A 14724-nucleotide genomic window follows, 5' to 3' on the forward strand; every position below is an offset into this window, starting at 1 on the left:
GTTGTTGCCATTAGTGCATTGTGAGTTTTGTTGACATGTTATTAGCTTCAAATGTCTTCAACTCCTCCACAGTTGCCATGAATCTCTTGGCTGTTTCTCTAAACAATTCTCCTATATCCCAGCCTATCAATTTAAGAGGATGGTAGTGGCTATGGAGGTTTTTTTTGTGCCTGATTTCTGGATCAGGGATTGAAATTGAGCAGTGATCCATGAGACCTTCAAAGCTTTGGTTCTATAACACCTAACCTTTACTTACTGAACTTAATCTCTGACCTGTCTGCTGTGTTCCTTGGTTTTATGATGCTCTTTGATCACCAATATTCTCAAACCTCTCAGGCTTCTACAGAACAGTCTTATTTATTATTTATCAGATTATAAAGGACTGGATAAAAGGGTCTGTCCTACATTTACATTTTTTTCATCATCATTATTTATCACATGAAATCCCTACCAAAATACATTGTAATTTGTTGTTATAATGGGGGGAAAATGTTAAAACGTTGAAGGGGTATGATTTCTTCTGAATTGAAAATTGACTGAACGCTGCTTTTTCAATCTGCTGACCGTGTAAAGCGTTTTTATGGTAGAGCCTCTTTGACCCAGCTGCACAACCAATGCGCACAAATACAAACACTAATACAAAGGTCAGTAGGTAACTTTAGGGTGCTTTTCCGAGATGGGAGAGAGAGGAGGTTGGTAGCACACCCTCAACTTTCCAAATGGCAAGAAGAGCACTTTTCCTGCTGAGCCACAGTCACATAAGAAACGGAAGCTGGCGTCTGCTGACTGCCTTTTAAATTTGCTATTAAAAAAAAAAGATCAAATTAAGCCGCAAAGACAGAAATCTATGAAATCCAATGGTTCATAAAACCCCACTGTTCATCATAAGAGGCTGTTTGAGAAACAGGCTTACAGGGGCTGTTAAACAATTTGATGTTAACTAGCATAAAAATAGTAATTAGGCAATAATTCTTATTAATTGAACTTGAGAGCAAAAAAATAATATTTTTCTGCTTCCAATTCTTTGCACCATGGGCTCCTGCTGCTGCTCTGACTCAAAATTAAAATGATTCCTGTAGATCTCATTAGCTTTCAAAGAGCCCCCAGTGACTGAAAGTCTTTTTAGAGCATTTGACCTCTTACGACTTCTGCAGGTCTATACGTTTTTACGTTTTAATCAAAGAATGAGATTATTATTTTTTTTTTTCTAATGCAAGTCAGAAATTTTGTGCTGAAGATATTTCCTCCTTTGAAGCCACTGAAGCACTGCTGATCCAAAAACAGGAGCCCTGGATTTATGAATTTTGCTCATGGTTGTCTTGAAGATAGCGCTTTGAAAAACTATTCACACCCCTGGACCTTTTCATGCTTTGTCACAAACATCAATGTGTACATGATTACATGATTAGCTCAAAAGAAAATGATTTATACATCTCAAATTTAAAGAAAAATTTACAAGTAAACCAGGGCAAATTTTGTCATTTAACCTAATATGGATGTAAATCCAGCTGTTCTGTGAAAGATTCAGAGGTTTGTTGGAGAAAATTAGAGCACAAGTGGCAGCATAAAGACCAAGGAACACGGCAGGTGGATTAGGGTGCTTGAAGTTTTCTTGTGCAACTATGACAAAACTGGAATGATTAGGTTATAAAACAAAATTTTACAACTTTAAAATCTCACAGACCATTATCTGAAAATGGAAAAACTGCAAACCCACCAAGACACAACTGTGCACTTGAACTGTTTGAGAGAAGACAACATTAAGCTCTATGTGGTGAGACGACAGTAAAGCTTTAGCACACTGAAACATGGTGATGGGTTAGAATGGTCACTTCAAACACAAATATAAAGGCAATTGAAAATTTGTAGCAAGCACCGGCAGTTGTTATGGGGAAGATGTGCAGACATAGCTGTTTGAGGGCTTTAATGAAACTAAATCTAGACAGTAAATTAACCTGTGACAGCTGAGGAGCCACGTCAGGCAAGGGTCAACCAAAATGCATTTCTGTGGATGTTTGAAGCAAAAAAACATGAAGAGAGAGGGGGAGAAAATGTTGTGCTAACAATGAACCGACCTAACAGATCTCTTGATAAATGAAGCGATTTGGTTTGGAAAAGGTTTTGTTAGGAAGGCCTTAGAAGATTCTGCTAGATTAGAATACCTTCAGTACAAAAACCCAAGCAGGTGCTCACCCAGGGAATCATCAAGTAACAATTTGCACGGCCTGCAAGCCTCGAACATTGCTCGTCACAGATGATGTGCGTCCAGTTCGATTACAGCAGATCTTATTTGCCTTTGGATGTGCAAAAGTCTAAGTGTAATCACAACAGAATGTGACAGAACAAAGTATTGACTGAGGGTGCTAAGAATAATTTTTCAGAATTTATTCATGAAGAAAAATTAAATCCTTGCTCAATTTCCCTTCTAGTTTATAGTTATGCACAATGTTGGTGAAAATAAATGAAAACTAAACGGCTTTTGCCCCACCTTTTTGTCTTTCCTTAAAATCTCCCTGGCTCACCCATAGTTCGCTTAAATATGGGAACAGCCTGCGGCACTGGCGAAAATAGTCCCTACCACGATCCGCGGCTGCCCACAGATGCGCAGCAGTAATGGTGGTCTGACGCAGAGGGGCGCACTTCTCCCACCAGGTGCGTCCGCCTCCCCATCCCCGCACCTTCCCACATCCCAATAGCTGCTGCTGGTTGTGGCCGCCACCAACCCACCACCACCTCCACTCCTCCTCCTCCACCTCTTACTCCTCCCTCTTCTTCGCAGCGGAGAGCCGACTTGATGCGCATAATAAATCATCTCTGCAAGATCCCTCTGCGAGCCCGGCTTCAGAAAGACGCGTGTTGGATTTGGGAGCGTAAACAGAGGGGCGAGAGGCGAGCCTCGTAGCTACAGCAGGCGCGAGGATATGCTTTAAACGCTATTCAGTGCTGCGAACAACGTGGGTGTCGCGTGCGTGCGTGTGCGTGAGAATGCGTGAGTGAGCGAGTGAGTGCCTGTGAATTGTTCTTATTTATTTTTTTATTTATTTATTTTTCGTATAGGGAGTGGAGGAGAGGAGGCAGAGCAGCGATATGAGCCGCATGTGTTTGAGCCTCCTCGCCACCGGCCAGCACAGACTCACTTTCACCTGTATGAACGACCTTGCAATTGTGACCGAAATTTTCCCGACCACGTTATTTCCATGGAGGATCAATTTGTCGTTTTTTTCTGCGAGGGCTGAATTGAACTCCCGCTGGTCTCGAGACACTTCTGAGCAGGAGGTAAGACAAAACAGCCTCAGTGCGTGCTTGCGTGTGCGTGTGTGTGTGTATGTGTGCAAATTAGTAAGAAATCATTGGTTATTTGGACATTTTAAATGTCGGCTCTGGACTGCATGTTTAAAACTGATTTATTAATGAAATGCCCCGAATTTGAGCAGAAATGTGTGTTAAGATTGGAACAGCGTCATGTTCCCTCCTAACCGCAGCCTTTTCCTGATCCGTGAAGGAAAAGCTTTTAGAAATAACATAAAAAACCCCCCAAAACATCTCTATTTGTTAGTAGCGAGCTGCATGTGTCTTAAACAAGCTTTTTCTTTGTCAGAGTGATGAAGGGATGCTAGGATTTCAGCCTCTCACCGCTCCTGGTGTGATGCCACACTGCAGCCAGGCTTCCACATCAAGTCTGAAACATATGAACCCACAGGACATTTCCAATTGATTGGATTGTAATAAAAGGGAGTTGAGCCTCAGGTTGAAATGAATACATGATGTCTGTATGTAGTGGGAGAAATCGATAGTGTTTTGTCAATGATGCTCCTTCTGATGTGTTTTGAAGCAAAAGCACTTTCAGTGAATCTTTGTGAAGTATGCATTACTAAACTAAAAAAAAAAAAAAAAAGGAGGCGCTGCTGACACACGCACGCACATACACGCACGCAGGCAACAGTTCTACCTTTGCAAAATTCTCAAGTTAATTATATACTTGTGTGTCCCATTGCCTGCTTGGATACGGCTTTGATGAATAAAGCCCAGGCCTTCAAAAGAATAAAAAATGCACACCCACTCTTCCTGCTGGGCTATTTTCTTCAAGCAGATGTGGGGTTTGTGCATTACTGTGTCTGAATCAGTTAAACCCGGAGTTGGTTCCTTCTCATTGATCGAGAGTGAGAGGGATTCACCCCATGAGGCAAACTGCAACCATTAACATTATCCAGGAGTGAAAGCTGAAAGTGAGCATGCATGTGTGGGCGTGTGTGTGCGTGTGTGTGTATAAATAATATAAATGGTTGGACACCTGTGTGCTTGTTTCAGAATATGTTGAGCTTTGTACCCATCTGTGTGACAAATCGATAGTGACCATGGTAGAATTATCAAGGTTTTTAAACATTTTGAAACATGAAATTGCATGTACTGTTGGAGCCCATCAGTTTCGAAACAGGTTGACTTTCCCAAAGCAAATCTGCCCCAATGCAATAAGGCAACCAGACCCGCTACATCCATCACTGGACATGTAAATAAAATCCAAAAGAAATAATAGCCGCCTTGAGACTTGTCAACTTCAGTTTTAAAGCAGCGTTTATGTGAAGCTTTTGGAGTTCCACTAAACATTTATCTCTGCATCCGTGAACGCAAGCTTCTTGGAACTGATGGACAAGCACATTCCTGTATTCATATAGAAATATAGATACAGAAATGTGTGACAAAGATCTCTATTAAGATTAACCCACATTTTCCTCACTTTTTCCATTTCTTCAGGATTGTGTAATGTTTCCCTCAAACTCTTGAGCTTTTAACATCACAACTACTAGAATTGTGCATCAAATGTGGACATTCCCATTCTGCTGACTGCTTGGCTCTTCCCGCTGACCGGGAATATTATGTTCGCTGTTGGTGTCTACAGTTAGTGCAATCACCAAAATCTGGGATGCTTGTAAAATTGGGCAGAGACTGCTAGCGGACCGTAGAGGGTAGATGCAGAGGATGAAATTTAGGTCACACAGGGTTAACTGTTGAGTGAAAAATAGAAAGCAGCCAGCCGGGAAGTGTTTTTCCTCTTAGTGTAAGAAAAATGTAGCTCGTTAAATGGTAGTGTTCAGCAACAAGTGGGAGTGTGGCCATCAAGCGGGTGAAAACTGAAAACTCCAATCATTGTTGTGCTTTTCCCAACATCTTCTATGCTTAAAAGAAAAGACTGGACTGAGAATTGTTATACGTTTTAAATTGTAAGCTTTTCAAAACCTTGGTTTGTTATTGCACTGGTAACCGAGCCTGTGGTTTGTCATACTGTCAACATATTTTATATTATTTATTACACTGACCATAAGAGTTAGAAGAGAAGGCATGTAATATTGATTACCACCTTTTTGGCTACAAATCTATTCTGTGCGTTTCAGAGTCTCACAAAAACAAATACTGAGCTTATTCATTCTAAAACTACTACTCCACAGATGCTTTCTGTATTTCATCTCTACTTCAAACAGTGCTGTAGTGGCACAACCTTAACCTGCACACAGTTTACCGTTAACCTTTTAAATTGTCATAAAAATAAATCCAACAATGAATAATCTCGTATAACATGTATCTGCAAACAATTTTTCTTTGGACAACTCTAATGCTGAATCATTTATACTTAAGATATAATAAAACTGAAATGAATTATTCTTGGCAGATTAAAGATTCTTTGAACAAATTGTGGAGCAAAAAGACATTTTATGGTTTTCTTGACACATACAGTAGTTCACCTTAGATCAGGTAAAACAGGGAAGCTATATGAAACTGACACTGATTATTTCACACTTAACAGATAAATGGAATATTTTCACAAAGAAAATAAAAGGATTGCATAAGTAGGTACCAGATTAGGTTTGTTAGACAGTCCAGATTTGATTAAAATATGTACTTTAAGTTTTGGACCAGAGCTGAACAAAAGTGAAACAGAATCCCTAAAAGTGGTGCAATACCAGTTTAATCAAGCATTTAACTGGAATTGTCCACTTATTCACTACTGCTACTACTGTGTTAGCAAACATAACAGAAATATTATTTGCCTATTAACCATCCTTCATTATTTGTTATGGTGATACTTCTCAGCTTTGTTCTATTTTCAAGCGTCACTGCTTCAGGAAAAAACTATGAATGGCTGATGATGACTGTTAATCTGTTTTGTTTCTGCACACTTTTAGCACAGCATTTACACTCTATGCTGATCCATAAAAAAAAAAAAACAACTGAAAAATGGTATGCCCAAAATTACATCTTAACTCCCTGAAATCTAAGGCCTCTGCAAAATTAAATCAACTAAAACTGAGAGGGAAAGAAAAGACAAAATCTCCAAATCTTGCAAATGTCCTAATTTTAGTCCCATTAAAAAAAAAAAGAAACATTGTTGATTTTTTTCTTCGTTTGCTTCATAGTTCTCTGTATCTACCTTCACCCTTTGAACGGGTATGTTATTGTATCTGTCAACTTGCACAGTCAGCATGGTCAGAATAATCCTGACTGCAGAAGGACATCTGTGGAGAGTCCTGGTGGACCCCAGTTGGTTGGTACAGATGACGAAATTGATGTCACACAGACTTTGTGGTGTAGCAGACAGTAGAGAGGACTGGGAGGTGTGAATAAGCAGCACAGGACTTGTTCTTTTACAGTGGTACCACTATGAATGTGGGCGGCGGTGTCTGCAATCATCCTGCTGCTAGACTAATATTGACCGATCAGATGTGCTTTAAAAAGTGGCACCATCTGTTCCTGATAAAAAGCCCCTTTACAAATCCAAACCGTAAAATGCAAAGTTGACAGGAGGGCAATACCAACTGCATCCCCACCAATCCGTAGCGCAGGAGGCGCCAGCAGTTTGCACAGTGTGCACAGGCCTTTCACTGAGGTAAGGCATCCAGGACTCTTCTGAAGAGGAAGCGTACCAATCCAATTTTGCAGACTTTGGGGGAAGAAAAAAAAAAAAGCCTGAGCAAACATGAAAGGTAGAGAAGAAAATCCTGGCTGAGACCCCACATGTCTGATTTGACATCCGGGCAGCTGACAAACAATTAGGCCTTCCATAAGTAGTACTCTGAACCAGACTTGCCTCAGGATTAGGCCACAAATGAGCTGCACATCATGGATTATGTCTTCTAAATGGAAAGGGAGAAAGAGCAAGTGAGAGAGAGTGTGTATGTGTGTGTGTGTGTGTGTGTAGGGGGGCACTAGCTCCTATACTGTATGTGGTGCACATGGTTAGAAAGCAAGTTGAGTGTGTAGGTGTGTGTGGGCTGTGTGACATTCAGCAGATGGATGTTATTATCTGTCCCTGGCCTATCTTGAACACGTCTAGAGGAGACTCTGTGTGTATTCTTGTGCACAGATGAGCTTTATTCATGCACATGACTTCATGCAGGTGCAGACTAATGTACTCAAATCTCCATATACTCCGCACATGCTGCACCGCTCACTTAACTGCTGCGTTATTGCCTGTTCTCCATTGTGTGTACGTTTGACATTTCATAATTGCATCATTACTTGCTCAGTGCATCGCAATTTGCAACACGCGCTTCAAGCAGACAGACTCTTGCCCTTGATTATGGACCTGAGTGGAATGGGGTTCCTCATCAGGCTGTCTTGATTCGCCCCAGCATGTGGGGAGACACATGCTGCTGTGGGTGAATCTAATTGATTGGATGGCACCCAATTCCCAGGTCCAAGTCTCCTCAGGCAGCCAGCATGGATCCGTCCAAGTGAAGGATGAGCCGAGGCGTCGGTTTCCCCGCTAATAGATTGGCATGTTCTGCCTCCCATATGCCTCAAATGTCTCTGAGGGCAGCTTGGCCACAATGCAGGGCACAAAGTAGCATTGTCACTGATTAGAAAAGTGAGAATGCATTGAGGTTTGGAGCATTTGACACCAAACTTCAGCTTTCAGTTTGTCCCAGGTACGTCGTACAAACAGCAAAAAGACATGTCACGTTGAACACAGTCTCCGCTTTGTGTCAAAATTGTATTGGGGTTGCTAATTCGAAGAGGAATGATGCTTAAGATTACTGCACCTTTTGACAGTGCATGGCAATAATGTAATCTCACACCAACTTCCCACAAGCCTTGTGCAACTTAAACAAAATTAATAACTCTGACAAATGGAACATCAAACAGCCAGATTTTGGGGTACATAGTCAAAAATGGGTGATAAGGTTGAGTACTCTGAAATCAGAAAGTTTGTTTGCAGGGGAACTTGTCAGGTAGAAGTTGGCAAACTAGTCAGATGGGAAGATGGGGTAATCTTGAGGAATAGCGCACATTCACAGTCAGTTTATTCACACATCTCTACAATGTTGCCTTTGTTGAGTTGCCTTGATAAAACAATTTCCAACTAAATCCTACTACCGTAGAGATACACGTTTACATTATTTAGTAAAGCTCAGAAAAACATGGAAGACAGCAGTATGTCATCATGGTTATTTTCTGAGTCATGTTAGTAATAGTGTAGTTCAGCCATTTAGGTAAAAAGATAACTTGGGAATGTTCCTTGATGGACTTATTTGTACAGTGAGTTGGAAATTATGAACAAGAATCTTGTCCATGCAAAATGCATTCAGCAGCATCCCTGTTATGTTCTTGAATTTCTGCTAATTTTGTGCCATATTTACATTGTGAACAGTGGACAGCTGGAGTCAGTGAGACTAGTTTTTGGTCCACTCTTGTTTGTTTCAGTCTGGGTCTTCAGAAAAATAAGGGTAAAATCATTTCCCATTGCATAGATAAAAGTCTACTTTAAATAAATCTGTGGCCTCACGAGGTTTTAAAACCTCATAACTTCTTTAAAAAAATATTTTTCCAACATTGATATATGAGGTGAGTATAACATTTATTTTATGCACGTCAATTGTAAAATTGATTGTATGAAAAGGTAACTGCTGCTATACTATTTCATATGTTAATCACATGTTAATGTGATGGAGCCTTAACTCTGCAGGTGGTTAATGTTTAAACAAAAATGTAAACATTTCCATCTGGCATGTTTGCTGTTGCTGCAGGAGCTTTACTGATGTTTTTAAATTCCTCAGACATCAGAGTGTCGACCTTTAAGATGGCTCTCCCAAATTTTTGTGCCACTTGACTTTTAACTGCTTGATGTAGCACAGCTTGCATTAAGTCTTATCAACGTCCTTCAGCTTCACCTGTTTGTCTGCCTGATAGGCAAAACACCTCAAAACAATGCTGTTGCTTTTACCTTGTTATCTGAAGAGGATGGCGAAGGTTGTTCTCCAGAAATACTTAAAGAAATTTACAGCACTTGTTCGCGGTTTTTGCCAGCCATCCCTGTTCATTTGAGCGACTGAAAGACTGAGCATCTGCGCCTGTGTAGCGACAGTATGCTTCACCTTTGGTAGATAAATATGACTCAGTTTATTTTGATTATGGTACAATTGTTTTTTCCTTTTTTAGTATTATTTAAATAGAAATATACTGTAAATGATTTTGAACTCCATATCCCTTGAGTGTGCATTTTGTGAGTTAGAGCTATATAAAGTCTGATGTCATTTTATTTCATCAGAGCAACTGAATCATAACTTCAGTAATCACCCCGTAATCTCAGGCATCACTTCAATAAGACAGCATTTTCATTTGAATTTTTATACAACAGATATTCAATTTGTGGCTAAATGTATTATTTTTAAAACAATCAGGATTTCTAAGCTAAAATAATTCTCGACCCTAATAAAACTCTTTACACAGTTTAATTTAATAGAAGTTTAACACATTCAGTCAAGGCTTCAGTTAAAGAAACTGGACAGTAATAACCTGGAAAGAGTGTAAAATAATTTCCCATTGCATAGATAAAAGTCTGCTATAAACAAATCTGTGGCCTCACGAGGTCATTTGAAGTGACCTGCAGAAGTAGGGCCCCGCAGACCACAGTTGACACACAGCGTGTCTGTTTGTGTGCTTTGGTTCAACCTGCTTGATCCTTTTTTTTTTTTTTTTTTGAAAGAGAGACTTATTATATAAAACAGCTGGCATTTAGAGGATTTTAACTCGAAAATGCTTGTTTCAACAGGTCACGCTCTTTTCTCTCTGAGAACGCAAGTGCCATTTTAAAGCTTATTGGATGAAAGTCTCATTTACCCCTGGCTGCCAAAGATGACGCTGCCATGGAAACTGCTTCTATTGCTATCAATCATCAACCGTCTGACAGGTAAAGCACCTTTTCATATGAATGATGATTTTTTTCTTTCTTTTCTGTCCTTTGGTCATTCACAGTTGTGGTATAGTGGGTGAAGAGATGTGAGATATGATAGGAGGCTCCGGTTTAAAGGAGTACTCATCAGTATTGACTTCCATTCACGCTGCAGACAGAATACTCTCAATCTTTTTCCTCGCACCACTGAGATTATATCCCGATGGGGAGATATGATTCTTTTATTCTATAATCTTTTCGTGGGCAAAACACTGAGCACAAGTTTCCCCACCTCTGTCAGTGAAATGTATTGGTAATAAAAGTCACAATCATTCTTTTCACAAAGAATAAATGATAGAAATCACTCCTTTGAGTCCATCTCTCATACATGTTGCAGCACAGTTTGGTGATCAAATTTTAAAATAACCTTTTTTTCTATTTTATATATAGTAATAGCTTTATTTTGTTTATGCATATCAACACAATGTATGTTTTTTAAAGTAACACAAAGGAGACGCTGATTTAATAATGCACTCTGGTGTTGATTTTATTGAGTTTATCTGTTTGGAAATACACCATGATCAGAATCATATGAAACTCATGGATGTCATTTCCAATATTTTCAGGTTTTTTTTTTCTCAAACTGGTATGTATAATTTTGCTTCAGAATGCCTTAAAAACAATTAGAGCATCAGTTTTGTTGCAGTGGATATTCTTCTTCATGCTCAGGCAGTGTTGTGTTTCTCTGAAAGATTGTCTGGACAGTGCGTCATACCACGGTCCGCGGTGGAGGATGGAACCAGCCGACCTGTTCATCCCCGTCGACTCCATAGAAGAAGAAGCCACCCTGACTTGTGATGCTAAGGGCACGCCTTTTCCTCAGTACAGGTAAGAGCTCATTTACCTAATTGAAAATGTATTTCTTTTCAATATAATACCAATGGTGCCACTACTCTGCACTTAAGGATGCATTTATTACCATTTGTCACAGAAATAAGAGACTTCTACTTCATAATAAGCAATTCAAATGAATTGTCTGCCATTTATTTTGTCACTTTCATTTGTGGAAATGTTACATTAGTACTTTGATCTTTTTTCTTTTTCTTTTTCTTTTTTTGATGTGCAATTGAAAGTTGCATTTAAAACAGGTTATTTAAAATTCAAACTTGCTAATATTATATCTGAGTTTCAAAGTGATGGTAGCATTTATATTTTTTTTATTGCTAAGTGTTATTATTGTCTCTTTTGAAAATGCATTGATGTTAATGAGCTCAGATGGTATATATCCTGTGGGAAAATGATTGATCCACTGTTTATGTTACAAATAGGCATGGGTCATTATGAGATAATCAAAGCATCAAGTCTTCTTATGATAAATCACAGTTTTGATTTAATGTCTTTGTCTGGAATAGGCAAGTGTTATTTTTATTGCTAATAAAAATCAACACCATATTGATTAACACCAGCAATGGCCCAATCTATATTTTTATAATGATCACTTTTGCAATACAGAATCTTGTTGAATGCTTCAATAAAGTTAATAAAATCAGTAACTCACATGCTTAAAAGGTCTGTGTTTTTGCAGTTCAGTAAAATAATACACTATGTTTCATCTGTATTCATTTTGTCACATTCAGTTTTGTTGTTGTGAACATGTCTTTTGGAGCGGGGGCTGAAAGGTCACGCATGATTTCATTGGTCTGTAACTCTTTCTTCCAGAAGGTTTGTAAAGATCTCACCCAAATCTAGATAAATCTTTCTTTGAAAGAAATTATTTCTGTTTTATCCAAGTTATTCCTGACAATGCTGCTGAAGGTTTGTTTATGTTAACTTCCAATATAATAGCTTCGAGAAAGTAGTTTGTTTGGTTTCTGTTGAGGAGTATTTTGTAAATAACATGTTAGCAATTAGTTATGTCTTATTTTTGGTGGTGTTTTTAACACCACCAAACAGCGATGGGATAAAAGTTAGACTTTCATTCAGCTGATAACATTAACAGTCCTGCTGATCACGTTTGATTTCAGGTTTCAGAAATTACAAGTTTCTTAGCTTTTATATATTAGATTGCTAAACAAACTGTAAATTATAAATTTGTTAAACTTTCAAACTATGATAGTTTTCTTTGATTTGTCTGAAATTGGAACTTTTGCGAAAATGGTCTTTCTGAATTTAATTTATCCTGGGAGACCAAAAGCAACCCAGGGCATTAAGCAGTAGTAAAATTTGCTTATACCTAGTGCCATCGTAAATCATCATGAACATTGCCAGTTTAGTTATGTTAAATAAATTTTTTTGTGATTGTACATTTAATAGATTTTGTATTCAGCTACAAAATGTACTGAACTGTAAATAATTACTTAAATGGACAATTTCTTTGAACATACTTGCTTTGCAAACAAATGTTGCCAAATATCTCAGGGGTCTTACTTCAAGTCATGCACAAGCACAAAATGCTATATTCAAATTAGTGGTGGGACTTGATAAAACATTTTCTTAATGGTATTAATGGCAGGGTCTGTAATTAATTCATCACAATTAATGGCATTTTAATCAAAACCATGTACCGACAAATTATTCAACATTTTCAATTACAAAAACTTTTTACTGCTAAATGATTAAATAAAAAGATATACGAGTTCAACGACAAAGACATTTATTGTTTTTAATGTTATTTCAGTTGTTCGTTCATCAGATTGGTGCAAAGTCCTATTATGCTCATTCAGCTTTCAAGTGTCCCTAATAACTCATGTTCTTTGAAAAAATACTTCTTTAAAATGTGGACTCTGGATACTGACATTAGTGTTGGACACATCTGTGCTGCTGCAACATGTATTGCATTGCAGTTTTATTTTAAGCTTGAAAAAACTCTGTAATGGGTTAAATACTTTTTGCACAACTTGCACGCAGCAATAGACATTTCCACTGTCGCTTTAGATTGTTTTTAGAAGCAAATATTAACCGCTGATGGGCCAAGAGAAGCATCTTTGTCGTCCATTGCTGTGCTTTGCACCAAAAACACAATAAACAGGTTCTATCTTGTGACTTTTGCATGTAAAAGAAATGTTTTGATTAATTGCTTTACAATTTTTAATGAGTGAAAATCAATGTATTTAATTAATCTAAATTATTGTGTGAAAGTCCCGGCCCTAATTCAAATCAAATAATTAAAAAAAATATCAAAAAAAGTCTCATTTTGCTGGTAGCTACCCATTCAGACTGAGTCAGCTGCAGTCATTTACTTGGTAAAAAAAAAAAATAAAGATTGTTAATTACTCAACTCTACTTTTTTTTGTGGAAAAGATATGTGTTCTCCCTTCTACTCATTTTCTCGTAATTAGATTGAAATGCATATAGACACTCTAGGCGGTGCTGTCATTATGCCTCTACTAACTCATATTGACTAACACACCACCAATCTGCCTCTTTTTCTCACCACCAGAGATTAGAGAGATACACGCAGCATCCTGATGATCGTCTCCTTTATTAAAACACCACGAGAACAATGCAGATTGCTAATCGCCAGTTGGCACCAAGAGCCATTGATTACAATTGTCTTCTGTGTTTAGCGTTGCATTTACTGCAGTGGGAGCTGCTGGCCACCTGAGCTGCATTGGTAGTGCCGTGCAGTGTGTGCACTCATTATTTCAGGCTTTTCACATCCCGTTCGCCTAAGACCAGGTATTTCCATGTAATGATTAAAGGTGAGATGTTTAATGTGCTGTCTCGTCAGACTGGCTGTGCAAGTGTCTGCGTGCCCCCACAACCTTTCTGGCTCAGCTCTTGAAGTGTAAATGGGCTCACATTGCTCCCTCAACCCCCTTTTTTCCATTTTTTTTTTTACCTTCTTTCTTTTCCTACTCTGTCACTACCAGAGATATAAGACTTTCATTCTATGCACACAGCAGCAGCATAATAACTCAAGGGAGAGAACCGGCTCGCCTCTTTAAAAAGAATAATCTTTCTACAGCATTCTGAAAATGTGCCTGAGCTTCTTACAATCTAAGTAGGAAGGAGGACTGTAACATTCACTTGACCCGTGTTTTGTACGCTTGGGCCCGCGCCGCGGGATCATTCGGAAGACTCGACTTTTTTCTGTACCTGGAAGGTCGGCATGTATTCACAAAACAAATTTATAGCAGATTTGTATTTTTTGTTTTTCTTTCCTGGTTGCCAGTCAATCCTGGTAACGCAGAGCTTCAGAGGCTCTTCAGAGAAGGTCAAAAAGAGGTGAAAATCATGGCTGAGGGTCAAAAAGCTGAATTCAAATAGTTGGACCAGACACCCACACTCATGCTACTAGTATTGCTAGTCGTATAAGGAAACGCTGGGGTGTTTATTGTGTTGCTTTTACAAGAGGAAGGTTTATAGTCATTTCATTCAGCAGTGTAAGGTTTCTAAAATGTAGCAGCAGTGCCTTCAGAAATTAATTTGAAAGTTAGATTTAAAATATTTTGGAAAGCCTGCCTTTATAGCTTTTATTTCTTTTATTTCTACTCCAGGAAAGCAGAATATATGAATATAGGTGATGGTAAGAAATGTGTCTTCTCTATGGTGAGAGA

General features: G+C 38.6%; 1 pseudogene; it reads left to right on the forward strand.

Annotated features, from left to right (window-relative positions):
* Positions 1-2729: 2729 nt before the first annotated feature.
* Positions 2730-14724, forward strand: part of LOC122830076 — a 33513-nt pseudogene continuing 21518 nt past the window's right edge.

This window comes from Gambusia affinis, linkage group LG01 (assembly GCF_019740435.1).
Source record: "Gambusia affinis linkage group LG01, SWU_Gaff_1.0, whole genome shotgun sequence".
In the NCBI taxonomy this organism is placed as follows: Eukaryota; Metazoa; Chordata; class Actinopteri; order Cyprinodontiformes; family Poeciliidae; genus Gambusia; species Gambusia affinis.